This window comes from Mesoplodon bidens (genome assembly GCF_964165515.1).
Source record: "Mesoplodon bidens genome assembly, chromosome: 13".
NCBI classification, from domain to species: Eukaryota; Metazoa; Chordata; class Mammalia; order Artiodactyla; family Ziphiidae; genus Mesoplodon; species Mesoplodon bidens.
The window spans coordinates 51159579-51186264 of record NC_138169.1 but is presented as its reverse complement, the minus strand read 5'-3'; the positions used below and the strand labels follow the sequence as shown (position 1 = coordinate 51186264).

The 26686-nt window shown below is 36.4% G+C and overlaps 1 protein-coding gene across 4 annotated transcripts in view; it reads left to right on the top strand.

Moving 5' to 3' along the window:
* Positions 1-26686, top strand: part of RPRD1A (regulation of nuclear pre-mRNA domain containing 1A) — a 73572-nt gene that overhangs the window by 5418 nt on the left and 41468 nt on the right. The window lies entirely within an intron of this gene.

Sequence of the window (26686 nt, the reverse complement as noted above, 5' to 3'; positions counted from 1 at the left end):
AGAAAGAGAATAGATAGGAGGAAGTTCTTTGCAGTTGATTAGAGTTGCTGCTTTCAGTAGTCTAGTTGATTGAGTCCTTTACACTTGCCTCTTGTATGTTATTCATATTTGAGTCTTAACAAAATCATAATTGCCTCAGCCCTTTAGAGTATGTTAATTCACCCTGTATTTATTATCTTATATATGTCTAACATTGGATATATTCCAGTAATAAAACAACGTGTTTTTTTGGTTTTGTTTTGGCCATGCCGCATGCCTTGCGGGATCTTAGTTCCCTGAACAGGGATTGAACCCGGGCCACAGCAGTGAAAGTGCCAGGTCCTAACCACTGGACCGGCAGGGATATATTTATATATCAAATATATTTCAATTAAAAAAATAAATACAAAGAAAGAAAGTTGGTCCCTGCCCTCATAGAATTTGTAGTCTCATGAGGAGGGCAAACAATGAACAAGAAAATTGTAAATATAAATTTTGGATTAAGTGCATTTAAGGGAGGAGAACCTTAACCAGTTAGATGGTGAGGGAAATGATCTCTGTAAGGTGACCTTCAATTAAAGACCTCTCTGAACCAGCTATGCCATAAGTGGGGAGGAGGTATTCAGCTACTGGGATATGTGAAGATGCTGAGGCAAGAAATAGCTTGGAACGCAAAGAGCCAAACCTGGGAACGTTCAGCCCTTGAGTGCTTGTTACTGTTTTTCCCCAACTGGCAACAATTAAAATATTAAAATGCCTAAAGTTTAGATTTTCCTTCTATTTGTAATCACTTGTTAAAATCAGTACTTTTTTTTATCAATAAACTGTATTAGACATCTTTCAGGGAACTAATTATCACCTTATATTGTATTATAGACTGGGGGGTTATGTGTTGGTTATGAAGTAGATAGTGGGTTCCTATAGGTGGTTGTTTTCCAAGTTTTAGCCTGCATAATCTCAACATACTGCCTTTGATAAAGGTTCTTAAATATGTCGAATTAACATTTATGTTCATGAATATGGCTTTAGGTTTGCAAGTGGTGCTAAAATAAGTATATTCTTAGATACTCTTATTTGGTTTTAGAAAAATACAAAAGGTTAAAAAACATTTTTCATCCTCTTTAAAAGCATGTAGCCATATAAATCCTTAAAACGAAGAGATTCTGTTTTTGAATTGACAATTCACTAGCTTTTATATTGTCTAATACTGTTATTTTGGACAATACTATTATACTTTTTTGTAGTTAGAATTAAACAAGTAAGTTAGACAGTGTTTATATTTGTTAATTACACTAAGAATTTGTTTTTCTCAAATCTGTGTGACTTTTATGCACCTCAGTGTAGTCATCATCCAGCTGTAACAATTATATTCTTTGTTAACAACTTTAAAAAAGCTTATTTCTTAAAATATCATCAAATATCCAGCTAGTATTTGTTTCCTTGATTGTCTCACATTTTTTTAATTTTAGCCAGTTATTTGACTCAGGATGCAAGGAAAGTTTCTTCATTGCATTTGATTATTATATTTAAGTTCCTTTACGTCTATGGATTCCCTCTTTTATTTTAAATTTATTCTTTGAAAAAATCACATTGGTTGTTCCATAGATATTCTCAGGGTCTAGACCAGGGATTATCGACTGTATGATTAAAGGATCCCTTTATTTTTGTATAAATTATTAAAGGCCCCAGATCTTTCATTTATGTGGTTTATATTTATTGGGAGTTATATTAGAAAGTGAAACATTGAAAATTATTTAAATTGATTTTATGTTAACATAAAATGACATTTTTAATGAAAACTGTTAAAAATATTAGAGAAAGGAGTGATTGTTTTACATTTTTGCAAATCTTTTTTTTTTTTAACTTATTAATTAATTTATTTATTTTTGGCTGTGTTGGGTCTTCGTTTCTATGCGTGGGCTTTCTCTAGTTGCGGCGAGCGGGAGCCGCTCTTCATCGCGGTGCGCGGGCCTCTCACTACCGCGGCCTCTCTTGTTGCGGAGCACAGGCTCCAGATGCGCAGGCTCAGTAGGTGTGGCTCACGGGCCCAGTTGCTCCGTGGCATGTGGGATTCTTCCCAGACCAGGGCTCGAACCCGTGTCCCCTACATTGGCAGGCAGATTCTCAACCAGTGCACCACCAGGGAAGCCCCCATTTTTGCAAATCTTTATGTCTGTCTTAATTAAAGACAGCTGAATTCTCATGTCAGCTTTTGCATTCAGTCTTCTTATGATGTATATCACATAACCTCAGGAATATACCACTGTACACAGGTGAGAGGATGAGAGCGAAAAAGACAAATAATGTCTTAGTATTATTGTGAAAATAGTTCTGAGTTCATGCACTCCATGAAAGGGTTTTGAGGACCTGCCAACAATTCACAAACCAGATACTAAGAACTAGGCCATTTCCTATTATTGGTAGTTAGATCAAGAGGCTAGCACACATGCTTTGCCTTAAGCAGACATATTCCCTCCAAAATGTTAATTCCTACTCAGTGTGAACTTAAACGAAATTTATGAAATTTCCCTTTGGGTTATAATATAATTTTCTTTAGGTTCTCTTTCCTATAACATACAGCTTTTTAAAAAAATCGATGATTTGATGTTGTTTTTACGGCTCCAAAATTTAAGGAAATTATCCTTAAATTTCTAATAAAAATAAAGGTGTGTGCCTACGTTAAACAAACATAATTATAGTTCATAATTTTACAAGTATATTTTTGAATAAAATGAAAGTTTCATTTGATATGTAAAAGTTTCTCCTGTTGGTTTCCTTTACTCAGCATATACCTATTTAGCTCCTGCTCTGTTGCTAGACAAAGGATGATTCAGTGGATAAGGGAGACATAGCTTACATATCAGTCAGGGCAACAGACTCTGCTAAATTAGTAACTTCATAGTGATACAAAAGAGAAATATCAATATAATTGGGAAACTAGCTCAGTTTAGGCAATCAGGGAAGGCTTCTTTGATTTGAGATTTGAAGTAAAGAATTTACTAGGAGCTGTACAAAGTATGTAGACATAGTTTTTACTGTTGCTTTAATCGTTTGAATGTGGTTTTATGTCAAACAAAGGTTATTTGACATTTTAAATGTAACATTTCAGTTCACAACTCCTTTTTGGAACTAGACAGGATAATAAATATTTTAGGTAGACTTTTAATGTTTTATGTCTGCAAAGAACTTTAAGTGATTTAAGATTTTTAAAATCCTTTTGTTTGTAAAAATGTATGAAGAGGATTATAATAATGAATTATTTATGTAGTCACCATGCAGTCATCTAGGTTATTTAGTCATTTTTGGTTCTGTAGCTTAACTCTTGGCTTTTATCAGGTACCTGTTAGTCTTGTTCTTCTTTTTTTTTTTTTTTTTTTTTGCGGTAGGCGGGCCTCTCACTGTTGTGGCCTCTCCCGTTGCAGAGCACAGGCTCTGGACGCTCAGGCTCAGTGGCCATGGCTCACGGGCCCAGCCACTCCGCGGCATGTGGGATCTTCCCAGACCGGGGCACGAACCCGCGTCCCCTGCATCGGCAGGTGGACTGTCAACCACTGCACCACCAGGGAAGCCCTCTTGTTCTTCTTTTTATAGCTTTTCCTTAGTCCCTTTTATATCTATAATAACTGAGAAACTAAGAAAAAAATTACCATTCTATGTAGTTTCCACGTGTATTTTTTAAAATACAGTATATTTTAGTAGGTAATAACATGCATGTAATACGAAATTGAAAGGTCACAAAGGCTCCTTTCCACTCTTCTCCCCCACCCATTTTCCTTACCCAGAATCAATCTGTTAAGTTTATTCTTCCAGAATTTTCTATGCATATGTAGTCATCTACATATGTTACAATTTCTTTCTCTCTTTCCTGTTTAGACAAATGGTTGGATATTATATAGATTTCTCTGTGCTTTTTCTTTTTTTTTTCTTTTTAATATATCTTTCAGATTATGGTGTATTTATTTATTTATTTATTTATTTATTTAATTTTTTTTTTGGTACGTGGGCCTCTCACCGTTGTGGCCTCTCCCGCTGCGGAGCACAGGCTCCGGACGCGCAGGCCCAATGGCCATGGCACATGGGCCCAGCCGCTCCGCGGCACGTGGGATCCTCCCGGACCGGGGCACGAACCCGCGTCCCCTGCATCGGCAGACAGACTCCCAACCACTGCGCCACCAGGGAAGCCCCTATGGTGTATTTATATATATGATGTTGCCTCAATTAAAAAAATGACTGCACTGTATTCCATTTTATGGATGCACCAAAATTTATATAACTGTTTCTCTATTGATGAACATTTAGGATGTGTCAGTTTATCTTACAGTTTATAAGTATTAATTTATGTTACTAAATATTCTTGTTATTTTCTTAACGGTTTCAGCTGATAGAAGTGGTAGGCATTGGTTTATCACACCATTTTTTTAAAGTTCTTTTTACCTCCACCCATTTGAAATGCCTTCTTTAACATACACTCAGCTTTCATATATATTTGGCATATTTGTAGACTGTCACTCTGCTCCATTCATCGGTCTGCTCATGTATCACTGTCACACTCTTTATTATGTTTTCACATCTAGTAGGACATCCTGCTCCAACCCCCCGCCGGCCTGCAAATTGCTCTTCTTTTTTTTTTTTTCCCCAGAGTTTTCTTGTGTCTTCTTGTTTTGTTTTTCCATATAAATGCTAGAATCAACTTGTCATTTGCAAGAAAAAAATTATTTTGGTATTTTATTAGCTCAAAGAGAATTCACATCTTTTTTTTTTCCTTTTTTTCCTTTCTGCATGGCATGTGGGATCTTAGTTCCCTGACCAGGGATTGAACCCGTGCCCCCTGCAGTAGAAGCTCAGAGTCTTAACCACTGGACTGCCAGGAAATTCCCGAGAATTTACATCTTTATGATGGCTAATCTTCTTAGGCTGAGAACCGTGCAGTCTTATTCTCAATGTATTTGTTGTAATTGTTTAAGTAAGTGGTTCTCAAACTTGTTCAGGTATTAGTTCATGATGCCTTGTAAAGCCCTGTGAAGACCATCACGAAATGCACATTTAAGTTTACAGTAACTATAACTTTGCACTAAATGTATCTCATTTAATTCTAGTACAGGCTAATAGAAGAAAGTGTCAAAGGATTGTCATGTTATGCAAAAGCACTTAAAACTGAAAACATTTACATTCATTAAGTTTTTGTTTGTTTGTTTTTAGTTTTTTTGTAAATTGGGAAAATGGTTTGCATTGGTTGATTTTTGTGATGACATTTTGGTCCAATTCAAGGAATATTCTTCTTCAAGTACATGGTTTAAAAACCGTATTTATTTATGAATGGTTGAAGAAGATGTGGTACACATATGCAATGGAATACTACTCAGCCATAAAAAAGAAGAAATAATGCCATTTGCAGCAACATGGATGGACTTAGAGATTGTCATACTAAGTGAAGTAAGTCAGAAAGAGAATGACAAATGCTGTATGATATCACTTGTATGTGGAATCTAAAACATAACACAAATGAACCTATCTGTGAAACAGAAACAGACTCACAGACCTAGAGAATAGACTTGTGGTTGCTAAGGGGGGCAGGGGAGGGATGGATCTGGGAGTTTAGGGTTAGTATATGCAAACTATTATATATGGAATGGATAAACAACAAGGTCCTACTGTATGGCACAGGGACTATATTCACTATCCTGTGATAAACCATAATGGAAAAGAATATAAAAAAGAATGTATATATATGTATAACTGAATCACCTTGCTGTATAGCAAAAATTAACACAACATTGCAAATCAACTACATGACAAAAAAAAACCCTTGTCTATTTAATTCAACATGCTGTTTTCATCTCTTTAGTACTGGAATAAATCATAATGTGTACGGTATTCTATTTTATAGATTATTCTTTTAAACAAGGAGGTCTGCGTAGTTAAGGACCATATTTTTCCTGAACTACCAAAAAATTCAGTTTTCTTAGTAGAAAATCATGAGTTATCTTGAAGAGCACTTGTGATGGTTAATTTTGTGTGTCAAATTGATTGGGCCACAGGTGGCTTTAGATATTTGGTCAAACAGTATTTTGGGTATGTCTGTGAAGATGTTTCTGGCTGAGATAAAACATTTTAATCTGTAGAGTGAGTAAAGCAGGTTGGCCTTCTTAATGTTGACGGGCCTCTTTCAGTCAGTTGAAGGCTGGAATAGAACAAAAAGGCTGACGCTTCTGTGAGTAAGAGGAAAACTTGTCCTGCCTGACTGCCTTCTTTCCTGCCTTTGGACTTAAAGTGAAACATGGGCTCTTCCTGAATCTTGAGTCTGCTTTCTGACAAGTGCTATGCCATCAGCTCTCGTGGGTCTCCAGTTTGCTGATTGCAGATCTTGGGACTTGACAGCCTCTATAATCACATGAACCAGCTCCTTATAATATCTTTGTGCATGCACACACACCTTATTAGTTCTGTTTCTCTGGAAAACCCTGAGTAATGTATACATAATCCAGATTTACAACAATTTAATTAGTAAATCAACTAATACTTAATGTGGATTTAATCCAAGTTATTGTTTTAGAATTTTTAAAATGCAGTTGATATGCTATAACTAGCACATAGAAAACACTTAATGATTAAGAATAATTTCACTTTATATATTTTATTTTTATAATTTTTTAAAATTTACTTTTATTAATTTTTTTGGCTGCATTGGGTGTTCATTGCTGTGTGCGGGCTTTCTCTAGTTGGAGCGAGTGGAGGCTACTCTTCGTTGCAGTGCACAGGCTTCTCGTTGCAGTGGCTTCTCTTTGAGGAGCACGGGCTCTAGGCGCGTGGGCTTCAGTAGTTGTAGCACGCGGGCTTCAGTAGTTGTGGCTCACAGGTTCTAGAGCACAGGCTCAGTAGTTGTGGTGCATGGGCTTGGTTGCTCCGCAGCATGTGGGATCTTCCCGGATCAGGGATTGAACCTGTGTCCCCTGCATTGGCAGGTGGATTCTTAACCACTGTGCCGCCAGGGAAGTCCCACTTTATATATTTATAATTGACACTTTAGGTGTAATTTTTGCTTTCTTCCATTAATATGCTGATGATTCAATATTCTTTTTTTTTTTAGCCGTCTCAATGTCACTGTATTTCTTGAGCACCTCAAACTCAGCATGTACGATGCAACACTTTGTCATCTTTCCCCACTCTTGTCCCACTTCCCTGTTACTCTTCCTGTATTTCCTATCTGAGTGAAAGGGATTACTGTCTACCAGTTGCCTAATTTCAGAACTTCAAGATTATCTTGACCCCTCTCTTTATACATGCCTCACCTGCAGCTTTTTTTTTTTTTTTTTTTTGCGGTACGTGGGCCTCTCACCGCTCTGGCTTCTCCCGTTGCGGAGCACAGGCTCTGGACGCGCAGGCTCAGCGGCCACGGCTCACGGGCCTAGCCGCTCTGCGGCATGTGGGATCCTCCCGGACCGGGACACGAACCCGCGTCCCCTGCACCGGCAGACAGACTCCCAACCACTGCACCACCAGGGGAGCCCTGCAGCTTTTTTATTGCTATTTTAGCAGTATTCTGTTTGTCTCTGCTATCCCATCCCACTGCCCAGCTCCTCATCTTTTACTAGCACTCTTGCAGTAATCCTACTCCTACGTATATATTCAGAAGAATTGAAAGTAGGTATTCAAACAAATACTATACAAGAATGTTCATAGCAGTGTTATTCACAGTACTCAAAAGGTGGAAACAACCTGAACGTCCATTAGTGGATGAATAGATTTATGTAGTATATCCATGCAATGGAATATTATTCAGCCATAGAAAGGAATGAAATACTGATTCATGGTACAATGTGGATGAACCTCAAAAACATATGAAGTGAGGACTTACCTGGTGGTCCAGTGGTTAAGAATCCTCCTGCCAGTGCAGGAGACATGGGTTCGATCCCTGCTCCAGGAAGATCCCATGTGCTGCGGGGCAACTAAGCCAGTGTGCCACAACTACTGAGCCCATGCTCTAGAGCCCATGAGCTGCAACTACTGAGCCCACGAGCCGCAACTACTGAAGCCTGCACACCTAGAGCCCGTGCTCCGTAACAAGAGAAGCCACTGCAGTGAGGAGCCCGAGCACCACAACGAAGAGTAGCCCCTGCTTGCTGCAACTAGAGGAAGCCTGTGTGCAGCAACGAAGGCCCAACAGCAGCCAAAAAGAAAAAAAGAAAAAATGAAGAGAAAGAAGCCAGACACAAAAGGTCACATATCATAGGATTTCATTTTATATGAAATATCTGTTGAATACCAATAGAATAGATGAATCCACAAAGAGAGAAAGTCATTGCCAGAGACTGGGGGGAGAAGAGTAATGGGAAATGAATGGCTGTTTAATGGGTATGAGGTTGTCTTTGGAGGTAACAGACGTGTTTTGGAAATAGATATAGGTGATAGTTGCACAACCATATGGTAAATGCTCCTGGATTATACACTTTAATATGGTTAATTTAATGTAATGTGAACTTTCTCTCAATTAAAAAAAAGATGATATAGAGAATTACTCAGCGGTCCAGTGGTTGAGACTCCGGGCTTTCATTGCCAAGGGCACAGGTTCGATCCCTCATTGGGGAACTAAAATCCCACAAGCCTCACAGTGTGGCCAAAAAAATAAATAAATAAAAATAAAAATATAAAAATAAAAAAGGTGATATAAACACATTGCACTTTTATGTGTATATTGTTGTTGTCACAAACTACATTTTTTGTTTTTTGTTTTTTTTGGCTGCGTGGTACACCATGTGCGGTATGCAGCATGCGGGGTCTTAGTTCCCTGACCAGAGATTGAACCTGGGCCCCCTGCATTGGAAACTCAGAGTCTTAACCACTGGACCACCAGGGAAATCCCACAAACTACATCTTATATATGTTGTGTGCCCATCATCAGACTTATTTTATACATTTCTATTTTAATTCACATAGGAAACAAAAAGAGAAGTTACCAACCAAAATATAAAGTCATACTGGCTTTTATATTTACTTATGTAGATACTTTACTGATGTTCGTTATTTCTTTATATGGCTTCTAGTTACGATCTAGTGTCCTTTCATGTCAGTCTGAAGAACTCTCTTTAGCATTTCTTGTAGGAGACATCTACTACCAATAAAGTCCTTCAGGTTTTGTTTACCTTGAAATGTCTTAATTTCTTCTTCAGTATTGAAGGGTAGTTTTGCCAGATTTAAAATTCTTGGTCGACATTCCCCACCTCACCCCCACCCCCAGGGGTTTAAATATGGCATCTCATAGCCTTCTGGCCTCCACAGTTTGATGAGAAATGGTTAATTTTATTGAGGCTCCCTTGTGTTTACATGACAATGAGTCGCTAATTGCTGCTTTCAAAAATTCTTTGTCTTTGTCTTTGGACAGTTTGATTATAATGTTTCTCAGTGTGGGTCTCTGAGTTATTCCTACCTGGAGTTCATTGAGCTTCTTAGTTTCGTAGATTCATGCCTTTTTTAAAATTTGGGGAGTTTTTGGCCATTATTTCTCCAAATATTCTTTATGCACCCTCTTCTGTTTCTCAGACTCCTATAATATGTGTTTGTTAGCTTGGTGGTGTCCCACAGGTCCATTTCACTCTGTTCTCTTGCCTTTATTCTTTTTCTTTCTGCTCCCCAGACTCTATTTCAATGGTCTTATCTTCACATTTGTCAGTTCTCTTTATTCTTGACATTTTATCTGGTGTCACCTCCATGTACTTTTTATTGCTATTATTATAGCATTTAACATACAGTATTTTAGTGGTTCTGTGTTGAGTTTCTAATTACTGGAGGACTGAGCCTATTCCTTTGTTTCCTCAACGTAGCATACAGTAGATACACAGTAAGTGTGTGTTGAGTGAGTTACTGAATGAATGTTGCAAAGTATATGGAATCTGAGGCTTTTAGAGCTAGAAGGAGTATTACAGAATGTTTTCCTGTTTTTTTTAAGCGTAGTGCCTGAATTTGGAACTTCTGACATCTTAAGGCAAATATTGAACTACGTTTATAAACATTTACCTGATTGAGAGAAAGACTTGAAAAATTTCCAGCTTTTTCACTCTATCATATTCTTCTGCTCTTGCCATATTTATCCATCTTTAGAGAAGTGGTTCGTAAAGTGTGGTAACTGGATCCCCCTTGGTGGATCACCAAGACCCTTTTAAGAGGCATATGGGACAAGGTAAAAAATGTTTTCATAGTACTACTAAGATGTTCTCTCTCCCCTGGCCCTTTTCACTGTGTTGGCATGTTCTGTGGTGGTGTAAAAGCAAAGGTGGGTGAAAACTGGTAGTGTCTAATGAGTAGTCAAGGCAGAGACACCAGACTGTACCAGTAATCATTGTATTTTTCACACCACACATTCACAGCTTAAAAAATATATCACTGGGCTTCCCTGGTGGCGCAGTGGTTGAGAGTCCGCCTGCCGATGCAGGGGACACGGGTTCGTGCCCCTATCCCGGAAGATCCCACATGCCGCGCAGCGGCTGGGCCCGCGAGCCATGGCCGCGGAGCCTGTGTGTCCGGAGCCTGTGCTCCGCAACGGGAGAGGCCACAGCAGTGAGAGGCCCGCGTACAGAAAAAAAAAAAAAAAAAAAAAATATATATATATATATATATATATATATATATCACTTACCTGACAGTGCTCATCACCGTAGCTCAGATGACTAATTTTGTTAAATCTTGACCCTTGAGTGCATGTGTCTCTGTGTGTGTGTGTGCACGTGCACTTCTTTCATTGTGTAAAATATACATAACATAAAATTTAACGTTTTAACCTTTTTTTTCTTTCTCTTTATTGTGGTAAAATATACATAATATAAATTGACTGTTTTAACCATTTTTTAAGTGTACAGTTCTGTGCAGTTAAGTCCATTCACATTGTTTTGCAACCGTCATCACCATCCACCTCCAGAACTTTTTTCATTTTCCCAAACTGAAACTCCATTCCCATTAAACAATAATTCCCTTTTCTCTCCCAGCACCTGGCAACCACCCACCTACTTCCTGTCAGTTTGAATTCAGCTACTCTAGTTGCCTCATTTAAGTGAAATCATACAGTTTATTCTTTTGTGACTGGCTTATTTAACTTAGCATAATATAGTCAAGGTTCATCCAGGCTGTAGCATGTGTCAGAACTTCTTTCCTTTTAAAAGGCTGAATAATACTCTTGTATGTATATACCACATTTTATTTATTTGTCTGTTGATGACATTAGGGTTGCTTCCACTTTTTGGCTATTGTGAATAATGCTGGTATGAACATGGTTGTACAAATATCTGTTTGAGTCCCTTCTTTTGAGCATGTACCGAGAAGTGGAGTTGGTAAATCATATGGTAATTCGATGTTAATTTTTTTTTAATAAATTTATTTTACTTATTTATTTTTGGCTGCATTGGGTCTTTCGTTGCTGCGCGCGGGCTTTCTCTAGTTGCAGCGAGCGGGGGCTACTCTTTGTTGTGGTGCTCGGGCTCCTCATTGCAGTGGCTTCTCTTGTTGCAGAGCACGGGCTCTAGGTGCGTGGGCTTCAGTAGTTGCTACACACGGGCTCAGTAGTTGTGGCTCACAGGCTCTAGAACGCAGGCAGGCTCAGTAGTTGTGGCGCATGGGCTTAGTTGCTCTGCGGCATGTGGGATCTTCCTGGACCAGGGCTCGAACCCATGTACCCTGCATAGGCGGGCAGATTCTTAACCACTGTGCCACCAGGAAAGCTCTCTGTATTTAATTTTTTGAGGAACAACTGTACTGTTTTCCATACTAGCTGTGCCATTTTACATCCTACTTGCAGTGCACCAGGATTCCAATTTCTGCACGTTTCATCAGTGCCTGTTATTTTCTGTTTTTTTCTTTTTTGTTTTGAAAAAAGACATTCTAATCGTAATGGAGTGGTATCTGTGGTTTTAATTTGCGTTTACCCCATAATGACTAGTGATGACTATATATGCAAGAGTTTTTTGCTAGGCTCGCTCTTCTATTTTATTGGTCTATATGTCTGTCCTTATGCCTATACTACACTATTCTGATTACGATAGTTTTCTAGTAAGTATTGAGATCAGTAAGTATGAGTCTTTCAATTTTAATTTTCTTTTTAAATATTGTTTTGGCTATTTGGGATCATTTGGGAATCTATATGAATTTTAAGATGGGTTTTTCGATTTCTACCAAAATGCCATTGGGAGTTTGATAGGGATTGCATTTAATTTGTAGGTTGCTTTGAGCAGTGTTATCTTAGCAATATTAAGTCTTCCAATCCGTGAAAATGGGATGAATTTCAATTTATTTGTATCTTCTTTTATTTCTTATTATAGTTTTCAGTGTACAAATCTTACACCTCTTTGGTTAAACTTATTCCTAAATATTTTATTCTTTTTGATATAATGGTAAGTAGAATTCTTAGTTTCTTTTTTGGATCATTCATTGTTTATCTATAGAAATGCAATTCATTTTTGAATGTTTTGTATTCTGCAACTTTGCTGAATTCATTTGTTAGCTCTAACAGTTTTTTTGGACTCATTAGGGTTTTATACAAGTAACATCTGTGAACAGAGATAAGTTTACCTCTTCCTTTCTAATTTGGATGTCTTATTTCTTTTTCTTACCTAATTGCTATGGCTGGAAGTGCCAATACTGTGCTGAATTAAAGTGGTAAAAGTGAACATCCTTCTCGTTTTCCTGATCTTAGGGGAAAAGCTGTCAGTCTTTGACTATTGAGTATCGCATTAGAGGTGATTACATATCTTTTTAATAATCTGTGTGACAAAATGAGAAGTCTACATAAAGTACCGTATACTGAACATTCTGGAGGAAGTACGCTTGTGTGATTGAGTTGTGAGCTAAACCAGATGCTTTTTTCACAGAGCACCATTTTATTTGAAAAAATGACAAGAGAAACTGTGATTATTCAGACACGGATATTTGGCAGATGTTTTCTCAAAAAATGAATATAATGAACCTGTTTCATCAAGGAAGACAACTGACAGTATTTGTTGCCCATTATAAAATTCAAGTTTTCCAGCAAAAATTAGAATTTTGAAAAACTCAAATGTGCCTTCATGAGCCTGACAACTTCCCAATGCTTTTAAACACTTTTCCAGTGAAATCAATAGTGATACTTACAAATGTGATTTTTTTATATTGTCTAATAAAATGTTTCAGCAGTTGGAATGTTTGTGTAACTCAGCAAACCAGTATTTTTCAAAAGACTTATGCATGATGTTACAAAATTATACAGGAGTCAAAGATCCATTCAAAGAGCATGGTAGCTTAAAGTATTTTAATGTAAGAGGGTTTTAGCAGTTCATTGATATGTTGTCAGATTCCATATTACAATTTAGAATCTTTTTAAAAACTACAACTTGTTGGATTTTGGTGTAGTTTCAAAGAATATCCACAATTATCTGTAAAGACTGTTAAAACACTTTTCTCTTACCAAGTTTATATTTGGGTGTGGTCTGCTTTTTTTTTTACATTACTTTTACTAAAACAATATATTGTGGTATGTTTAATAGGGAAGCAGATATGAGAATCCAGGTGTATTCTGCTGAACTGGAGATTTGCAAAAACGTAAAACAGTATGACTCCTCTCACTTAAAATTCTTTTGGTGGAAATATATTTTTTAAACAAATGTTATTTATGTTAACATATAATTTTAAAAATTGCTTTTAAATGAACTAGCGCATGTCTTAAGAATTCCTCTGTTTTAATTTTTAATAAGGTAAGTATTGGTGGATAAACAGAAGTTTTTTGGGGTTCTCAAGAATTTGTAAGAGTATGAAGGGGTCCTGAAACCAGAAAGTTTGAGAGCTGTTCTCAGATTAACAGAGACCATGGGTGCTTTGCATTAATTTTCTTTTAGTTCATCTCTATCTTGCCTAGGTTAATGTAGTAATTGTTTTCGTTTTTAAAGCTTTAGCTTTCATATTCTTTTGGAGTTAAGTCACTGAAATTGATACTAATGTTTATAAATAAATATGTAGAGTGAACACTGGATTTTGTTTCAACCACCCTCTTCTGGGAGTGCTTTTGTAGTGATTTTTTAGCTTCAAAACTAGAGGACTTAACATGAGATTTTTGAAAATACTGTTTATTTTTCTATAAATACAGATTCACATTCAGTTGTAAGAAATAATACAGAGAGGTCCTGTTAACCCATTTCCAGCTTCCCCCAATTATGGCATCATGGAAAACTAGTTTAAAATAAAATCTCTATAATTATAGATATTGCAAAACATCATAACTGTGATATTGACATTGATATAGTCAAAATATGGAACATTTCCATCACCACGAGGAACCCTCATGTTGCCTTTTAATAGCCACATCCACCTCAATCCCGGCACACCCCTACTTAACCCTAGTTTATTGAATTTTTCTTTTATACATTATGCTTTTAGTGTCAAGTTTAAGAACTCTGCTTAGCCCTGGATTCCAAAGATTTTTTTCCCTGTGTTTTGTTCTAAAATACTTATAGTTTTGCATTTAAGTCCATGATCCATTTTGAGTTAATTTTTATATACGGTGTGAAATTTAGGTCAAGGTTCAAATGCTCCAGCACCATTTGTTGAAAAGGCAGGCTGTCTTTCCTTTATTGAATTACTTTGCTCCTTTGTCAAAATTGACTTGAGCGTATTTGTGTGGGTCTGTTTCTGGGTTCTCTGTCCTATTCCCTTGATCCATGTGTGTCTCCCTCCACCAATGCCACAGGTAATCTTGATAGCTATATGATAAGTCTTGAAATTGGGTAGATTGATTCCTTCCCCTGTATTCCTTTGCAGAATTGTTTTAGCTACTCTGGTTCTTTTGCCTGTGTCTATAGACTTTAGAATAATCTGGTCTATATCAATAAAAATTATTTTGCTGGGATTTTGATAAGAGTTGCATTAATCCTGCATATCGGTTTAGGGAAAATTGACCTCTTTATTATGTAACATCTTCTAATCCATGAACATGGTATATTTCTCCATTTATTTAGATCTTCTTTGACTTTTTTTATCAGTATTATGTAGCTTTCAGCATACAAGTCCTGTACGTGTTTTGTTTTATTTACACTTAAGTATTTCAATTATTTTGAGCAATTTAAAGGGATATTATATTTTTAATTTTATTTTTCTCATATTTATTCCTAATATATTGAAATACAACTGATATAATAGCCAAGACATGGAAACAACCTGAGTGTCTATCGAGAGATGAATGGATAAAGAAGTTGTGAGGTATATACACACACACACACACACACACACACAGCAGAATATCATTCAGCCTTAAAGAAGTGAGGAAATGCTGCCATTTTTAACAATGTGGATGGACCTTGAGGATGTAATGCTATGTGAAATAAATCAGAGAAGGAAATACTGTACAATCTCACTTATATGTTGAATCTTAAAAAAAAAAAAAAAAAGCCACAAACACAAACTCAGAAAAAGAAATCAGATTTGTGGTTGCCAGAGGTTGAGGTGTAGGAGGTGGAATTGGAAGAAGGTAGTCAAAAGGTACAAACTAACAGTTCTGAGATAAATAAGTAGTAGGGATGTAATGTACAACAGGATGACTATAATTAACACTGTTGTATGATATATATGACAGTGTTAAGAAAATAAAGCCTAAGAGGTCTCATCACAAGAAGAAAATTTTTTTATCTTTTTGTTTTTGAGTCTATATGGGATGATAGTTAACTTACTGTGGTAATCAGTTCACAGTGTATGTAAACCAAACCGTTATGCTGTACACCTTAAACTGATATAGTGCTGTATGTCAATTATATCTCAAAAAACTGGGGTGGGGGAAGCAGCTTTTTTTAAATTTTTATGTGTCAGTTTCTTTTTTTTTAATTTTTATTATTTCCTCATGCTTCCTTGTGTTTATTTTGTTCTTATTCTAGGTTTTTGAGGTGGGAGCTTAGATTATTGATTTTAGACTTGTTCATCTTTTCTAGTGTGTGCATTTAGTGCTGCAAGTTTCTCTCAGCACTGCTTCAGCTTTATCCCACAAATTTTGTATTTTCAACATATTTGCATATGCTAGTTGAAGCATTTTTATGATGGCTACCTTAAAATCTTTGTCAATAATTCTCAAATCTCTGTCGTCTTAGTGTTGGCATCTATTGACTGACTTTTTTCGTTCAGTTTGAGAGCCTCCTGGTACTTGGTATGATGGAAATTTTGCTTTATCCATAGATTTTTTTGTATTATGTTATGAGACTCTGGACCTTACTTAATCCTGTTTAAGCTGGGTTTCTCTGACACTACCCCATCAGGGGAAGGAGGTGTTCTTTGTTACTGTTGGGTGTGAGTGGGAGTTCTGGCTCCCCACGAGACTTCCATTGATACCACAGAGTTGCTGTGCCACGGTGGAGGTGCTGACTTTCCACTAGGCGTTCTGTGACACCATCCCAGTGAGGAGTGCCTCCTTACTGCTGAGTGGGGTGGAAGTCCAGGCTCCCTCCTTTGCCTTCTCTGACACTACTCTGGAGAGGTGTTGGGGTTCCACATTACAGCCTTTGCTGGCATGGATGTGAGTGGGGTCACAGATTTTTCTTTTTTCTCTTTTCCTTTCTGTGGTGTGTTTGGTTGGAGTAGACAGGGTATTTTCTAAAAGTTTTCTGTCTTGCTAGGCTGCCCTTTTCCTGCTCCTTTGACAAGAGTGAGAAGGCTTTTGTTGGAACTTTTTATATCTGCACCTGTTAGGATTTCTGGGTTGCTGGCCTCTTCAACTTTGAATCTGAGATATATGAGGCAAAATGAAAACTCTGGGAACTCACCTCGTGTTGAGCTCCCAAGGTCCCTAGCCAGTCTGCTGCCTTTTCTTTTCCTATGTTTGGTTTATTTATAATGTCTAGGATTTGTAGTTGTGCTTTGCAGAAGGAATAGGGAAAAGTATGTCAGCTCTATCTTCTCAGAAGCAGAAGTCCTCTACAAATTGGGCTTTATATTGGAATTGGTACACATCATTTGGAACTCTGAGACTAGTGTTTTCTACCACTATTTTCTTGTCTTTGATATTATAGGATATTTTCAGGTTTGCCTGTTGTGTTAGTATTTTAACAAGCTTATTTTTAATGTAAGTGTATGCTAAACACTAAATTTTACTTTTTATCGGTTTAAAACATACATTTGTTGTGTTTTAAAGTACAGTAGTATGTAAAACTGCTAAGTAAAAATTGATTGCAGAGAGGTCAGATATTCCCAGATTAATCTGTAAATTCAGGTCAGTCTGTAAGAAATTTAAAACTAATTCTATAGATCATTGGGAAAAGTGAATGTGGAGGAAGAGCCAAGGCAATCTTTGTCTTGTGAATTTTGACAGTTTTGAAGGGAAAACAATAATGGAAGTTGTGTGCCCTTTTAGGTATCCACGCAGACTGTAAAGACATTGAAATTAGAAGAGTATGATGTTGGTAGAGGAAGAGAAATATATATATGAAAGGAACAGAGTAGAGATTTGTGAGAAGACCTATTTTATGTGGGCATTTAGTAAATTAGACACTTGAAACTCATGTGATGAGAGATGGAATATTAATAAATGATTCTTAGATTCCTAACTAATATCATATGGAATTAATCCAGTTGAATTAAAGACATAACATTGAAAAGAATCAACTATGGAGTCATGTAAGAAAAATACATATTTATAATCATTTCTAGTTTTGGATCATGAAAGGACTTTCTAAATACAATATAGGCCATGAGTCATATAGGAAATAGATTTGGCTACATAAAGTTATAAAATCCCTGAATGCAGAAAATATCAAATTTTAATTTAAGCAACGGATTTGGAGAAAATATTTGCACTACCTAAAACAGGAAAAAACTAATATGCATAACATATAAAATGCTCCTGTGAGTTGATAAAAAACAAACAGCTCAGTAGGAAAATGGGGAAAATGATGTGAATGGGGAACTTGAATTGAATTCCTTCAATTTACAAAAGAAGGAATATAAATGACTGAGAAATCAGCTTTAGTAATATATAGGGAATTGCAAATAAAAACAGGATCATTTTACTCCCGAGAGGTTGGCAAAGATCTTAAATATTAATAGTATTATGTTGATGTTGGGAAATGAGCATTTTCATGTGGTAGGAGTTCAAACAGTTGGCCTTTTTGATGGGCAACTTGACAATATCTGTCAAAATTTAAACTGCATACCTTTTAACCTATCACCTCTGCCTGTCAGAATCCCATAGAAATACTTGCTCAGGTTTACAAACATAAAAGGTATTAAAGATTTGAAACAATTTTATATATATATATATATATATATATATATATATATCATGTGACTAAGTACTTATTAAAAAGAATGAGGCTCTTAAAGAGAGTTTGTAACAGATCTGTTTATGAACACAAAAATACTTTGGATATATGAAGTGTGAAGAAAACTGTGTATAAAACATTATGTGTAACATGATCTTACTGAAGAAAAAATTCTGTGTATGTGTGTATCTGTGAATAAGTATATAGTATTTGCAAAGGCACATTAAATGGTCTGAAAAGGATACACATACTAAATAATTAACTCATTCATGGTGAGGGTGTGGAGATGAAAGGAGATTTCACTTTTTATGCTCAATTTTTATTTAATTTTTAAATTAACTGTTCATGATAGACTTAAAATTATATACAAAAATAAGTAAAGACAATAAGATTTTGAACTTCCATGAACCCATCACCCAGCTGCATTGTTATTAACGTTACACTTTTCTGGTTTCATCTACCTAAATCTTTCCTACCCTGATACCTACTGTTTTTCCTGTTTTGTTTTGTTTTTTTAAAGCAAAACCCAGACTTCAAACCATTTAAAACAGATATGTCAGTATATATTTATAATAGGTAAATTAAGCCTTATATTAAAAATTTTTTTTTTTTTAATTGCGGTATGCAGGCCTCTCACTGTTGTGGCCTCTCCCGTTGCAGAGCACAGGCTCCAGACGTGCAGACTCAGCGGCCATGGCTCACGGGCCTAGCTGCTCCGCAGCCTGTGGGATATTCCCCGACCGGGGCACGAAACCGTGTCCCCTGCATCGATCTCAGGCGGACTCTCAACCACTGCGCCACGAGGAAAGCCCTTAACTTTGATTTTTGATTTTTTTTTTGAACCTAGTCCATGTTCAGTATTCTAGATTCCTTGAAAAATGTCTCTTTATAGTTAATGTTCAAAGTAGAATCCAAAAAGGTCCACTCATGACATTTGTTTAACTGTTCTCTTTAATTTGTGTCCCCTCTCCCCCCACATTTTTTTCATGTAGTTTACTTGTTGAGGAGACTGTGTCACATGGGCTATAGAATTTCCCTCCTTAGGCATTTGGGTAATTCCATCCTTATGGTGTCATTCCCAAAGAATACTGCATTGCCTGTGTTATGCACTTCCTGCTGCATCACATTAAGAGATACCTAATGTCAAGTTGTTCTATATTTAGGGATGAGATTGATCAGTGGATTCAGTTGTTATCATTATGAATCCATTATGAAGTTCCTCAGCACCTTTCACCCAGTGATTTTAGCAGCTTCTGATGGTGGTTGGTTAGACTCCTTATTTTAATTTACCAGGAGTTGCAAAATTATGAATTTCTAGTTCTTTTATTCTTTCTGTGTTTATTATGCAGAATTCTTTTCTAACAGTGGTTCTCAAAAAGTGTAGGCCTCTGCAGCATCAGTATCACCTGGGAATTTGTTGGAAATGCAAAATCTTGGGTCCTGTCCCAGACCTACATCAGAAACTATTGGTAGGAACCAGTTATCTGCTTATTAACAAGCCCTCTAAGTGGTTCTGAGGCATGCTGCAGTTTGAGCATTTGTTGCATAAGAACTTTCTTCATCAGCCATTGTTGACTCTGAAATACAGTTCATCCAGGAAAAGGAGGATAAATGGCTTATTTTTTCCCCCTTGTCAGCTGAATTAGTTCTTTAGCAACCTTTTTTTTTTAAGTATTTTTTATGAACTTATGGATTTTTAGCTGTTTGTGTTTCAGACCATTGTAGTCGTTCTTTTTGATACTCTTTTGCCAGTGGCAGCATCTTGGGGCATTGCTTGTGTCCTTTGGATACAACCTTGGTTGTTTTTAAAATAACTTTCTTACTTTCTATCATGACGAGACGTTACAGGCTCATCTTACGTAGTTCCTGCTTTTATTAATAAAATGTTATTTAGAGACTGTAGTATGTGTTGATTGATTTCAGTGCATTTCTTTGAGTGCATTTAATTACTTTAATACTTCTTTCATTGGTAAATGGGGATAATAACTTATTCTGTAGGGTTGTTTTTTTTGTTTTTGTTTTTGTTTTTTTTGTGGTACGCGGGCCTCTCACTGTTGTGGCCTCTCCCTGTTGTGGTCTCTCCCGTTGCGGAGCGCAGGCTCAGCGGCCATGGCTCACGGGCCCAGCCGCTCCGTGGCACGTGGGATCCTCCCAGACCGGGGCACGAACCCGCGTCCCCTGCATCGGCAGGCAGACTCTCAACCACTGCGCCACCAGGGAAGCCCTGTAGGGTTGTTTTGAAGACTAAATGAGATACGTAATAAACTTTTAGAACAGTGCCTAGGTCATAAGAAACTAGTCAATATTATTTTAAAGATATTCTTAATAGGCCAAAAAGTTTTAGTTTCAGTTCCACTCTATAAGCATAATATGAATATACATTGTGATGTGTATTCTTTAGAACTCTGTTCCAGTTCACAGTGTCTCTCATAGTGGTGTAATGGTCCAGGATGAAGTTTGTGCTTTTCAAGATTTTAAGAATTCGGGCTTCCCTGGTGGCACAGTGGTTGAGAGTCCGCCTGCCGATGCAGGGGACACGGGTTCGTGCCCCGGTCTGGGAAGATCCCATATGCCACGGAGCGGCTGGGCCCGTGAGCCACGGCAGCTGAGCCTGTGCGTCCGGAGCCTGTGCTCCACAACGGGAGAGGCCACAACAGTGAGAGGCCCGCATACTGCAAAAAAAAAAAAAAAAGATTTTAAGAATTCATTTGTTGTGTATACCAAAATGAAGGTTTTTAAAATTTGAGGAAGCAGAATTGCCTTGGGCCTTTTAGTATGGGAAAGGTGTCCATTTGTCTGGGCCTAGGTGGAGTTTTTTTTTAAACCAGACATTGAGACAGGAGAGATCATGGGTAAATGCCCTTGCAGGACAAAGTCAGTTGGTGGAGCACCAAGTCAGTACTACTCAGAAGCTCTTTTCAGCATGGAGGCTCAAGTTAATCATTTAATATATAGCTCATATGTTTCCATGTTATGACTTCTTTGTTGGTAACTCTTGATCCCCCTCAAATTCTTTCTTGATCTTCCCCCAGAGTAAAGCTATCTACTATGTGTGTGTTTGTTTGGATGTGTGTAATTCAATACTATCAGATATCTTTCTATATTTGTATATAAATCTATCTCATTTTTTAACAGCTATAGAGGATTGGATTGTATGAATGTACCATGATTTAATTAGTTCTCTCTTTTGTGTTTTATCATTAATATCCTTAGTGATTTCTTTGTGCATTTATGAGAAGATACCCATAGGATAAATTTCTAGAAGTGAAATTTGCAGGGTCAAGGGATTTGTGCATTTACATTCTTCATAGATATTGCCAAATTATTTTTCTAAGAAGTTGCACTAATTTATATTTTAATTACAATGTCTGAAGGTATCTGAAGGTGATAATCTTACCCATATTCTTGCCAACTTTAGTTAGTGTCAGACGTTCATCTTGATCAATATAACAGGTAGAAAATAATAGTTGGTTTTAATTGCTTAACATTTGTACTTTCTGACCTTCCCCTTCACACTACTTGCGTATTTTTCAATGGGGTTATGATTTGTGAGAACTCTAGAATGGAGGAGGGGAAAGGAAAATATTTGAACTCAATACACTGAAAATAAAAAAGAGTGCTAGATCTGTAAGAAAGTTTGTCTTCCATAATCAGAATTTGAAGTTGAGGTTTCTGAAAGTAGTGTAATTTTACATGTGTTCTCCTTTCAGCTGCTGGGTGAGGTTAAGACCAGAAGCTAAGTTAGTAGAACAGATAATTAAAGACATAGGTTTAGGCCAAAATTTATTGATTTAGTAAATGTTGAGCAAATTATGAATCGGCTGCTGGCCTTGATTCCATAGATTGGTAGATGAGACTGACAATTGTTGCTTTAGATGGAATTTAGTTGAGAAGCACCAGATTAAATAAAAACAATTATAGCTGGAGTAAATGCTCCATAGGAAAAATATGAGGTGGTATGAGAGCATATCAGGGCTGCCTAACTTATGTGTAGTGGGTGGTCAGGGAATAATTAGAGGAAACCATTTAACTGCGGTCTAAAGCATGGGTAGGAGTTGGGGAAATTGGAGGAGTAGTAGTGTTGGGCATGAAGAGAGAGTAGTGTAGAGGTGGAGACAGACCTTTTTGGGCCTTTGGTTCATGTTAAGGATTTAAAATGTTATCTGGAGAACAGTAGAAAATCTTTGAAGGATTTTAAGCAAGGAATGGGCTACCAAAAGTGTGAGGCATCCTGGCAGTGATACAGGAGTATGCCAGCTCTATCCATTTTTCACCCACCTCAGCCATTAAGAAGCAGCCATCTGTGTCTGACTGAACTGTTTGTCCTGTCTGGGATCGATAGGATCCATTCAAGAACCATCTGTTGATTATGCATTTTCTGTGGCAAAGAATATTACTAAGTTAAAGCAGTTTCTGCCTTACAGCCACCTATCCATCCATATGAACATGTTTTCTAGTCTGTGATTCAGTTTATCAGCGAAATAAATAAATAAGGCTGTCCAACAGTTGTTAATAAATCCTTAATAGATTTTTGTTTCAAGATAATGGCTTTTCTTCTGATGTCCTACAAGAACTGCAGTAATGCTCATTGGTGTGTGTGTATACGTGCATGTGTGTATACATATATATTTGTTTATTAAATTTTTTTGCTGCTTCTCTACATAGAATGCTTCCCTTGGAAAGGTTCCTGTATTTACAGATAAAACAAAATTTTTTTAGCTATTTGTTATATTTATGAGCATTATCATCTACTGTGGTTGTAAATTTCAATCTACATAAAAACACAGTGATTAAATTAGATTATGATATTCTGTATCATATCAAAACAAGTAGGCATATGGTCTGAACAGGGTAAGAAAATAAGTAATGATCCTATCACTTTCTGATTATGAAGAAGTAAAACTAGATTATGACCTCAGTATGAATTAGTGAGACTAGATGGCATTTCTGTAATCCTTTGAATAAGTTTGTTTCCTATTGTTTACTAGTCTGGATTCTTCTTTCTGAAGCTTTGTAATTGATCCTTATTTGAATTGTTTGTGAATTATTGCGTATCCATTTCTTACTTGTGTGATGAACTAAACTTGTATTGCCCTTTTTGGGGAGTATGCTCAACTTTTTAGGTAATACTGTGTTCTCTTATATTAGCCAGCCGGATTTTATTATTATTATTTGTTTTGATGTACCTATTCATATACAAGGCCCCTGGAAAAGGGCTATACTTAGTACCTACAGGAGCTTAAGATTTAGTTCAGTGAGGTGAGATATAAGAAAATGGTTTCTCACAATACGTTGACTAGTCCTTACTTGGCTTATATTGGTACAAACATAGCAGTATACACACAGACTAATGGGGGTATAGTATTGAATTTATGGTTGCTTTCTCAGGTGGTGTCATATATTAGTGAAGAGAAAGAATTTAAAAAAGAGAACTAACATACTTAGTCATGTCACCTATCATGTGCCAGTTTGTATGGTGCTTGCAAACTCCTGATTGAACAGGAAAGGTTATTTTTGGTCTGTGCCCAGCATGGTCCCTGGCACATAGCAAACATTAAATAAACGCTAGTTAAATTGAATGGAAGATTGAGAAAATAGGTGTCTTTATAAGGAAACTGTGAACTGTAAAAACGTAGAAGTTGATTACATCAGACCCATTATTTAGCCTTATATTCTGTTGCCAATAGAGTTATTTCTTTAGGAAATTATGAAATGGCTTGTTTGCCCTTTCTGTTAACTTCGCATGTCTTAGTAACAATTTATGGCTCTGTTATATATAATTTATAAAAATTTATTTGAAAATCATTTTTGTGATTTTCTTCTGGAATTGCTTGTTGTGATTTGTTGCATTAGTTTATTATTCTACATAAAGTTTTAAATGGAAGTAAACTTTTTTCCCTGAAAATTTGGAGAAGGGTATAATTTATGGCAGTTTCTAGTTTTTCTCATATTTTAGCCTGGGTTCCACAAGGAAAGAAATGAAAATGATGCTTTGGTATTTGGATTCCATACTAAAGCCGTGCTCCTGGTACAGAGTTCATTCTTTGGAATATACTGGGAAATGTATGTTGAAATCTTGAAAATTTTTACTTTAGTGTACATTGCAGAAATGATTCTGAATTATTTTCAAGAGATTAGTAGCTCACAAATCTTTAAAAACAGTGTAAAATGTATACTTTTAAATATTTGTGGTAAAATAAACATAACAAAAAATTGACTGCTTTAATCATTTTTAAGTGTGAAGTTTAATGGTATTAAGTACATTTATCCTGTTATGCAACTATCATTAGCATCCATCTCCAGAACTCTTTTCCTCTTATAAAACTGGAACTCTATACCCATTAAACAGTAACTCTCCATATCTCCCTCACCCTAGCCCCTGGCAATCACCATTCTACTTTTTCTTTGAATTTGACTATTCTAGGCACCTGATATAAATGGAATCATACAGTATATGTCTTTCTGTGACTGGCTTGTTTCGTTTAACTTGATGTCCTCTGGGTTCATTCATATTGTAGTATGTGTCAGAATGTCCTTTCTTTTTAAGGCTGAGTAGTATTCTATTTGTATGTATATACCACCTTTTGCTTATCCATTCATCTTTTGACAGACACTTGGATTGCTTCCAGTTTTTGGCTGTTGTGAATAATACTGCTAACATTCTAAAATATTTTGGTTGAGTTGCTACTAAATCTTCTCTAAAGGTAGTATCCTCTTTCATTTATGACAGTAGGCATAGTCCAGTTGTAAAGAGGGAATGCTTTGGAGTTGGACTTTTAGGATTCAAATCATGACTGATCCCTTCCTGTCTATTTCACTGTGGGCAGATAACCATTTTGATGTCTAGTTTTATTCAACTGCCAAATGCAGATAATAATGGTACCTTACATTATATGGATTAAATTAGGTCTTTTATATATATACATATATATATATATATATATATATATATATATATATATATAAAGTGCTTAGAACAGATTTGAGTATTTAAACTCATTTTGATGCTAAGAAGGCAAATACTTGGATTAAATAATACTTCTAATACTTGGATTAAATAAGCCCTTTTCTTTGTGTGAGGTTTTTTGTGGGCAGAGGCAGGGGTAGGTACAAAAAAAAAAAAAAAGATAGGGTTGAATACTGGGAAAGTTACCATTATTATCATTTTCATGGGAAAGGGTCCTAGTATCTTAACCAGTTATACTCTATGGCTTGACTAACCAGACAAGCCAGAAGAATCAGAAATTGATCTCTGTTATTGCCATCTCTCCCTTATCTTTATTCTATGCCAGCAACTTTCAAGAGCATGAAAATTGGTGGGCTGCAACTTTAGACAGGCAAACCAGGTTATGCAGTGGGCGGCACAGGTTTGTAAGGTCTGATCAGTTGTGACCCAGTATTTTACAGTTTCTTATGAGAAGGTTGGGATGCTAGTTTCCCCTAAAAGAAAAATGTGAACTCAAAAGTGGGTTAAATTTTAAATTGAATACTCAAATCTTGAGGACCAAATGCACCTGGCCCAAATATTTGTCTTAAATCCAATAAACTGGCCCACATGAATAGTGCACTGGATTATCAGTCCTGATCATAAGTCCCCTACACCATCGTAATGTGGATGCCACAAAGTATATTGTTTCTGAATATAATTGTACAACTTTGAATGATTCAATTTTAATTCTAGTAAAATTGTATTATGAAAATAGTCAGTATAAAAGATTGTGTTCAACTAATAGGTTTTCCTTTTATATATGAATCTTAAGTCATATTCAATACTACTATGCCACTTATTGTAACCAGTAAAAAACGGATTCTGGTCAGCAATTAGTGAAATCTTATCTGCTCTTTTAGGAGTATGACTATACCCACAGAATATAGTGAGTAGGGGCATATTTTTATCAAGATGAATCAGTTATTTAAGGCCATGTAATCCAAAGGGGGGAAAAAATCTAAACTTTGTCCATTTGGTTTCCCTAACATTTACTCTATTAGCTTGGCAAATATTTATTTCATAAACAAAAAATATGTAATTGATTGAAGTGATATCTCTTTCAACCTATTTTACATTTTGTATTTTGTTTGACAATAATATTGAGTTTTAAATCAACATGGGTATTAAAATAGTCATAAATTCAGTTAAGATTTAGGGTACCATTTTAATAACATGACCAATCACCACCTTAAGTGGCTGTATTTCATGTAGTGTTTAATAGTTTTAATAAAATTTAGTACAGGATAGTCAGATGTGAGGATTTCTGTGTATAAAACTATTAGTTTGGAAACAATTAAGACTAGCAATCAAGGATCGCTCAGCCAAGATGGATTCCAGTGAGAAGGATTCTGGGAGGTTGGCAGGACATATGGACTGGCATCTCCTCTCTCTTTTGACCTTTCCCAAATTCTTCTGGTTTGTGGTAACTTGTTAGTTCCACGTTCTGAACCAGGGCCTTCTGTTGTAAGAT